The following is an 8633-nucleotide window of genomic DNA, read 5'->3' on the forward strand; positions in this document are numbered from 1 at the left end:
GAGAAAAAGAAGTTGGCTAAATAAAAGCACAAGATCTAATGTGAGGAAGATGCCATCCCCTGCCAGGCTGCTGTCTGCAGCAATTAACCACACCATTGCACCGTGCTGGAGCCTTCACTGCTGAGGCAATTAAAGCAACAGTATTACTGCACATCAAAGGATTGCCTGTGTCTCGGAGGATTTCAGCAATCAGACAACAGCTCATGAGTTTAATCACCACATTGTACCTGATCATCTTCGGCTTAGCCCAAATCCTACAAAAGCCCCTTTCAGTTCAATGATAATACAGCTATTATCAAGGGGATAGCCTGTCTGATCCATAACAATGACTAATTATAATCTTCTACAGATCGCTCAACTCATGGGCAATGGAAGTTCACTTTGTTAATTAGTTGCTTCATTTGTCTTTTTTGTCTGACTGAGCCCCCTCTGGAATTATGACCTACCAGTAAACATGACCGCAGATACGTTATTAAACCTATTAATTCTCCTTTACTGAGCTGGATTCTGAAGTGATGTATAATTGGACAGGAGACAAGGCAATCACTCAGGTTCAACACTCCTCTGCACACAAGCTCGAATTTACTGAGACACTCCTACTCATCATCGCCATCATCATCATCGCCATCATCATCATCTCCCTGGCCTCACTCTGATCCTCTCCTGGCTGACTGACAAAATCACCGTCCAAAATATTCCAGGAGTGAAGAGAGAGAATGAGAGAGAGAGAGAGGGGTGAAAGATGAACAGAAAGACACTGAGAGAGAGGAGGGAGACTGTAAGGACTCTCTACTGACAGAGAGCACCAACGTGTGGCTGAGAGGTAGTCTGTCCCCCCTCTCTCTCTCTCTCTCAGCCTCAGGTACCCCAGCACACAGAGCACAAGCCAGGCTCCCAGCCACAGCCACCACCCATCCCACTGGCCAGGAGAAGACAAACAGCACGACTACTAAATCAGCCTGCATGAGAGGGCATGGCAGAGAGGAATGGAGAGATGGAGAGAAAGAGAGAGAGAGAGAGGGAGAGGGAGAGAAGGAGAATGGATCCAGTCATAATACTGCTCCCTGCTCGCTCCATCCTTCAATCCTTCTCCCTCTCTCTCTCTCTCTCTCACTCTCCAGAGAGGCGGCTTGAGGTCTGGGGTCTGTGTCAACACACTGTCACAGAGCCAGCCTGCCGCCTGGCCCACCACGCCCCTCTCCCTGTGCCCTCTCCTCACACCAAACCTCCACCAGCCTTTACTTCATGGCCCTTTCTCATCACTCTCATGAATGTTATACTGGAGTGGCAGACAGGGCAGGCAGGCCCACACAGGACAGCCTGCCTACATAAACAGAAAACCTCATTGGTGCAGGGAGTCTCACCTGGTGGCTCTGAGACTGCCCTCCGCTGCCCCCAGAGTCAAACTCACCAACACATGCTGGATGCAAACAGCTGTATAGTGGATACCTGTTTCATTATTGCTGCTTTGCTCTCTAGGAAATTGACACATGAAATTCACATTACAGCACAGAAGCAGGAAATGTAGCCTGTGTGATCATAGCTGGAGCATGTCAACAGCTGCATATGTTACAGCGCGAAAGAGGCGTGAAAGCCAGCAGTGAAATGTTTTAGTGTTTCATTATATGACCACATGGAGATTTACTAGCTTGTAGCTTGTGAATAAATCTAGATAGCACTCACTCTCATGCAAACTCCCCCCCCCCCCCCCCTCTCTCTCTCTCTCCATCTCTTACTCCCTCATTCCCTCTGCTTCATTTGGCACTCTCGATGTTCCCACTGCCAGCCAAAGATACCAAGCTCATCCTGAGGTCAATCATTCATCCAATAACCACACAGTTTTTGAAGATAACACCATGTGCATGCATATACATATGACAACGATTTTAAATGAACAGTTTGGATGGAAGAATACTAAATATTCAAGTAAAATGTTCTCAGGCTTCAAAATGATGCACATTTAAACAATCAGCTCATTTGATAACTATCATTGCTGAATAGGTTAGCATAACATCATAGAATTATTCATGCGAAATGTAATGAAAATGAAAAAACATATATATATATATATATTTTACCACAATCACTGGCTTATCCGGCAATTATCCAATAGCTTCTGTGATATTCGGAAAATATCAAGCGATTTCTTTGTGCTCGTTACTTTCCTTGGTGAGAAGTTGGTGCTGAGCTGCTGTGCTTGTTGGCAGTGGTCCTTGGCGGCAGTAACTTTCTGACTTGTGACTGACTTCTCAGCGGCTCCAGTGCCTTATATAGAGAAGGAGACCCCAGTGAAGGAGAGAGGAGGAAGAATCTGAACTCATCCTTCTCACTCCCCCATTGGCCTCCCCTCCTCAAGAAGGCTATGTTCTTGGCAAGCATCCTGAGCTCTGACGAGTGATGTCGAAAGGAAAACGCAAAGTATGTAAATCACTACCAACCACAGTCATTCAACTGCGTAGTCGTATCGTCTCTGAATCATTCGTTACTGTTCTTTTACAACTACAAATACGCAACAATTTATCATGACCATGTTAATAATAATAATGTCTTCACAGTCATAACATGATTGTGATGATTGCCGATAATAATGCATCATACTTAAACTCAGATAAACATCCGAAATAAATAATCAAAATATACCCAGTCACGGTTATCATCGTCATTTCAACTTTATTTTGATAATCATTATGATAATCTCAGTGGGAATACTTAATTATTAGGTTCAACACATTACACTTGTTGCAGCTCAAACTGCTTTTGAATTTGTATGCATTCCTATGATGCCATTCAAGGTATACCACCCCAAATCTAAGAGATATCCCCTCTCTATAGAGTGGAGGGGCAGTTTTGACCAGTTCCCAAAGAACCACAGAACTGTTGTAAATCAAACAGAGACAAAGAATAGGGAGCTCTCCACAGCCCTCTTCTCTCTTGTCTGTCCAAGCCTGCATGAGCAAACAGCTCAGCCACATCTGCACCAAGTCGCCAATTTGTCAGAGCACTATTTATTTTATTCTCTCTTTCTATTCTCTTTCTATCTATCTATCTATCTCTTGCTCACAGTCTATCTTTCTCTGGGGGGGGCGGGCGGAGGGGAGTTGACCCGCCAGACATGGATTAGAGTTGGTCCAGTTCAGTATTGTGTCTGGGGATGACACAATCTATGGGGAATTCACACTGGTGTTTATACCCCCAGGTATGGACAACTTCCATCAGAGTGGGAATCCAAGATGGAATTTTACAGAAACACACACACACATACACACATATACACACACACACACACACACACACACACACACACACACACACACACAGCGTTGGCATACTATCTCCTGCACCGAGACGCTGCCAGACACATTGCCTGTGCAAACATACACTGAATGACTGTGAACAGAATGGAACACACTACGACTCTGCACTCCATGTGTACAACTGAAGACTGCATGTGATAGCACACTACATGACACAAGCAGCATAGCCCACCCCCTGTATTGACACAGTCTTGAGAAAGTAAAGGCGAAGCAGTCGGTCATGATCAGACTGCAATGTCAACACACAACCACAGGGGACCACAGAGGGAGCCATGTTGGGTTTGTTTGTGAAAGACAGACATGACAAAGTCAGCTGGGCCTCATTTGAGTCAACCATCACATGAAAGGCCAATAACAAATATTGTACATCTAAAACACACTCCATAACAAGTTATGACACTTGGCACAGGGAAGACGGAGGGGGGTTGACCTGCCAGACATGGATTAGAGTTGGCACGGTAACATAGAGAACGCGCGAGATTCATGTGCTGAAAAGATGGTTCATCATGTTGTCGCTGTCATGTCCTTTTATTTATTTACTCACTCTAACAGAAAGCCAGCTGCAGGTTGACCTAAATAACTGACATTTCTACGCTTCATTCCTTCATAAAGCTTGATATTTCTCTGAAACATTTATGTTATGTGCATTTTTACTAGGAAACCTATTTTCTCAAAGGGGATCTGAACAGGAATGTTTGAGTGTATAGGTCCATCTAAGCATGAATGAGGAGATGAAAGTTTACAACACAGACCACACAGGCCCGCTGACAGAAAAAAAAAAGGCTCTGGTTGTTTCTTAACACCTCAACCACAATTTACAAATGGCCTCAATGATTGAGAAACGGTCGATCCAAAAGGCTTGCACCTGCAACACCATGTTGTTTTATAGTGTACAGGTGTACCAGTAGGAGACATCACAAGACTTTGCGGTTGCTTTTATGGGTGTCTGAGCTTGTCCGTCCTTGCACGCACATGAATGAGAGTCTTAGAGTATGCTCATCACATTAACACATCTCCAACCCAATCGTTATCCCTGAATGTGCTACAGTTTTGGGATGCTTGCCTAAATAAGTCTTGTGGATTTCAGGTGTTCTATGTTTGATGTATGTGGAGTAATGTACTGTCTGGGGATGGACCCGGTTTCATTTCCTCTTGATGGTTTCTTCTCAGAGGAACACAAAATAATTCCAAACCCAGTCCTAAAGGAACTCCCTAAAATGTATGCATCATACGTACCCCTCCCCCCCCCCCCCCTCTCCCCCTCACTGTGCCCTTCTGAGGGAAGCCTTGATATTCAGCCTCCAATATCTGGCCCTGGGTGATGTGTGGGGTGCTTCAAAGCTGGAAATATCTACATCCTCTACCACCCTCTCGCTAAGAACCCAGCACATATATTTACGTTACCCCTCAATCATTAAAAAATGAGCTTCAGAGCTTAGATGACGCCAAGCATAACAACTTTACGGTGACCACAGTAACATTACTGGTCGGCAGTGAGGAAAGGGGGATCGCTTAATCCTGTGATTTACCTTGTTCAGTGTGAAACCCCTCTGTTGGCCTTCAAGACTCTAAGAATGTGGGAGTTTAAAAAGGCCTGTGTGTGTGTGTGTGTGTGTGTGTGTGTGTGTGTGTGTGTGTGACCGCCTAAAGGATTCTTCTTTTTTCCTCCAATCACCCGAGAAACCCTCAATGAGACTCAGCAGTTTAAACACTCCGGCCCTGTGCCCAGGTGCCCAGGCCCCACAGCCCGTGTGTCAACAGAGAACTAATGGACGGAAGATGAGAAAACCCATTTTTTCTTTCACTTACTCACTCTCTCGCTCTCGCTCTCAGGCAGAGGTCCAAAGCTTGGTAAATATAGAAAATGCTGCAGGAAAATACTGTTAGGAATAAGAATAGGGAGAATATAACGTGTCGTGTTGTGGAAGACAAAACAACCTTTTACAATCACTGTTGCAGGGTTCTTTCTGTCATGAATGGTGGGATAAAAAGTGGGAAAAGTTACAACCAGTTAGAGTAATCTCTCAGCTTGATGGTAGTTTATCCGGTGTCCACAAGAGGGTGCTGTTACCTGAGACCTGTATAGGGAGAAGGAGAGAGGGAGAAAGGGATCATTTTCCAATCAGCATCAAACATGTAGATATAATTGAGTCCCTGATGATTTGATTTAGAGGGATTACTATCAACCCTTAGATCTAAATCTGGGTTAAAACAAAACAGGGTGAGAAAGATTACATAATACTAACATCCTCCCCGCTTTCAGTCCCGGCGGTGCCTTTCATTATGTAATCGTCCACCGTCGGGCTGTGGGGGAGATCTTCTGCATTTCCTAAAGCTCTGGTCACAGGACACCAACCATGACCTTGACTGAGTGGAGCCCTTGTCCAGATGCCACGCTCCAGTGAGCAGCGGGGTGGAGGGTGGTCACACTGAGCTCAGCACTATTTCAGAACCCCCACTCCCCTGCACCGGGGTTTATTTGGAGAGGGGCTGGGGAGATCCTGAGAGCCCTGGTCACCACCGTGTTTGTTGCCCCTAGCAACTGAGGGGTACAATGTGGAACCCCTCAACAGGAAGTAATGAGATGGCCAGGGCAGGAGGGAGGGAGGAGAGCTAGAGGGGGAGGGAGGAGAGCCGGAGGGGGGAGGGAACGGGAAATATGGGGGCTCACGACAGAGTGAGTCCTAACTGAATGAGACAGGGTGGGTGAGAGTTACCCAAACAGAGGACTTGGAAAAGGTTCCAAATACAGCAGGAAACAGAGACCCATACTACAGATGGGGGGGGGGGGGGGGTGAAACACTGAACCAGAGAACAGAGAAACCCCAGACTGTGTACAAGTGGATGGGAGGATGGATGGAGGGCTGAAGGGAGAGAGTGTCTTGGGCCTCAGCCACGGTAAAGCCGAGGGAGGGAGAGGTCTACGTAGCCGGAGGACCCAGGGACCATTGACGGTAGACGGGCATGGAGGAGGGAGTGCATGCTTAGGATTCCAGCCTGAAGGCCTGCTGCCGTTTGTTTGACTGTTGAGCCAGGATGGTAGTCAGCCAACAGCAGAGGGGGTGGGAGTAACTGTAACTGCTCTGAGCCATTCAAACGCAAATTACTGAAACGTGTCGCCTAAAACCACAGTAAAGTGTTGTTCTAAGGGAGTTTTAGAACTATGTTCTGCATCCCCCCCCCTCCCTTGTTCGACTGACCTTGCTGCTGACTAAAACCGGTTACTACAGACAGGATATGCAAGGCTCATGTTGCGTTGAGTTTTCTTGAGCCAGGACAAATGATTCTGAGAATAAGGAACAGGGTGGTTAGGGGACAAGTCTGGAGAGGAGATTATGTTGATGAGGTTGTACCTGTGGCGGCTGGTGGAGGTAGAAATCAAGAGGACGGGATAATGAGGTATGGCATCATACAATTCCATGCATTACAATGAGCCCATCCTCCGATTTCTACCTCCACCAGCCTCCCCTGGGTTGTACTGTAGGTAGCCAAACAAAGTTGTGTAAAGGTGGAATTGGTGGTTTCTAGGTGGAATAGGCGGTTTCTATGCTCCACTGCATGTCTCCATCCGTCTGTCCTGCGAGGCAAGGGGGAGTCAGCTCTCGTCCTCATGTAGTTCTGAACGTCATGTTCTCAGAATGTTCCGGGGATTTGGGGTGATTCAGCCATCCTTCGCCAGACAATCATCCCTCTGATCACTGATGCTTCAAACCTCTGATCTTCACAACAGCAAGGGCTCATGATGTGGGGCTTAGTGTGGAGAAAGTAGCAGGTACACAGTAGTAATGAAATAACCACGCTACCGCATCTCATAAGCACTTTATAATCACTTTTTTAACTCCTACAGGTTCCGTACAGAGCATTTCTAAGAGCATGCCGCCCCTCAGTGTGAATCAAGGCCAGTCCCCACTCTAACATGCTCATTGGGAATGACTGGTTTATTTTGAAATCTGTTCTGGCTATAAACATGCACTCAAGTCTTAAATGGGGAAGAGGTAAGAAACAAGCAGCCTTACAGTGTATCATTTTCTCAGCGTGGCTGAAAGAGACACTTTTCTGAGTATAGGTGGTCCATCAGTGGGTGCCCAGTGCTGTAATTTTCCCCCTAGGCCACGGGCCTATAAAGAGGTGATCTTTTGCTGCGCCGTGACATTAACAAGGAAAATACCGCGCTTAATTACATGTTCACGTCTGAGAGCAAAACCGCGCCGCGCATCTCAGCACAAGGCCAAACTATGGCGAGAAAGCCAAACAGCAGGGGGAAAATCCTTCCCTGGCAGATTCTGAAATGATGGGCCTGCCTCTATAAACCAAACAGAGGCAGGCTCACCGCCTGGCCCCCGTACACAGCAGTCAGGACACGGAGGCAGCCAGCTAGGCCACAACCAGGAGGGTTGACAGCTACAGCATACTAGAAATACCCCACATACTGGATGTAACACACTGCAGGACAAGTGAAAGCTATATGAGGAATGTGGATGGAACTGCAGTTATTTCTAGAAAGGCCACACTACATGCAAATATAGACTGTGAGGATCAGTTTCTCCTTTATTTCATGTTTTTGTTTTGGTTCACTGTTCACATTGTTCTGTAGGGCAGTCCAAGGTGTAGAGACGGCAGATGTTGGAATATAAGAAAAGCTAAGCAGTCCTCTTGACTACACTTCATTAGCAAACTGCTTTTTTCCACAATCTTTTATTTGAACAATAAACAAAAAAAGTAGAATGCTGGAGGCTTGAGATGAAAAGACAGCATATAGTTTGTTTTCAGGTGGATATCCCAACACAAGCTCTCAGCAGACAATAGTGTTAGGAAGCACAAACCGAACAAAACGACATCATTGAAGCGATTCGCCAGCAACATTTCCTGACCATAGTCATAAAAAATAAAGACTTAAGGGATAGAACGCGTACAACAAAAAGCTTTTCCGACAGCTTTAGTGTCTGTTTCAAAACCACCATCTCCTTCAAAACATTCTTCAGAGGGGAAAGAAAAAACAATCAATCAAACCAACATTGTCACAATGAGTGTATCAGATATGACCGCATGGCCATCAGCACATTTGAACTAACACTTAGGTTATAAGGAGTATCATAGTAATCTGAACGGATCGGCTCAATTTCCTATATGAAATGAGTCATGCTGATTGAATCATGGTGCAGAGGTGAAACCAAAGTTAGACTTGAATGCATTGGCGCAAGAATGAAAGGCAACAGGGTCAATATGACATATCCTTTGGTTTCACTTGGGGAAAGTTTTAAACTTTACATACCCATAAAGTAATGCAAATGACTTAAGGGAACCCAGCCTGCACAATTA

At 45.8% G+C, this 8633-nt stretch overlaps 1 protein-coding gene across 1 annotated transcript in view; it reads right to left on the reverse strand.

Annotated features, from left to right (window-relative positions):
• ap1g1 (adaptor related protein complex 1 subunit gamma 1) overlaps positions 1-8633 on the reverse strand; it is a 142045-nt gene that overhangs the window by 46244 nt on the left and 87168 nt on the right. The window lies entirely within an intron of this gene.

This window comes from Argentina silus (assembly GCF_951799395.1).
Source record: "Argentina silus genome assembly, chromosome: 19".
NCBI lineage: Eukaryota > Metazoa > Chordata > Actinopteri > Argentiniformes > Argentinidae > Argentina > Argentina silus.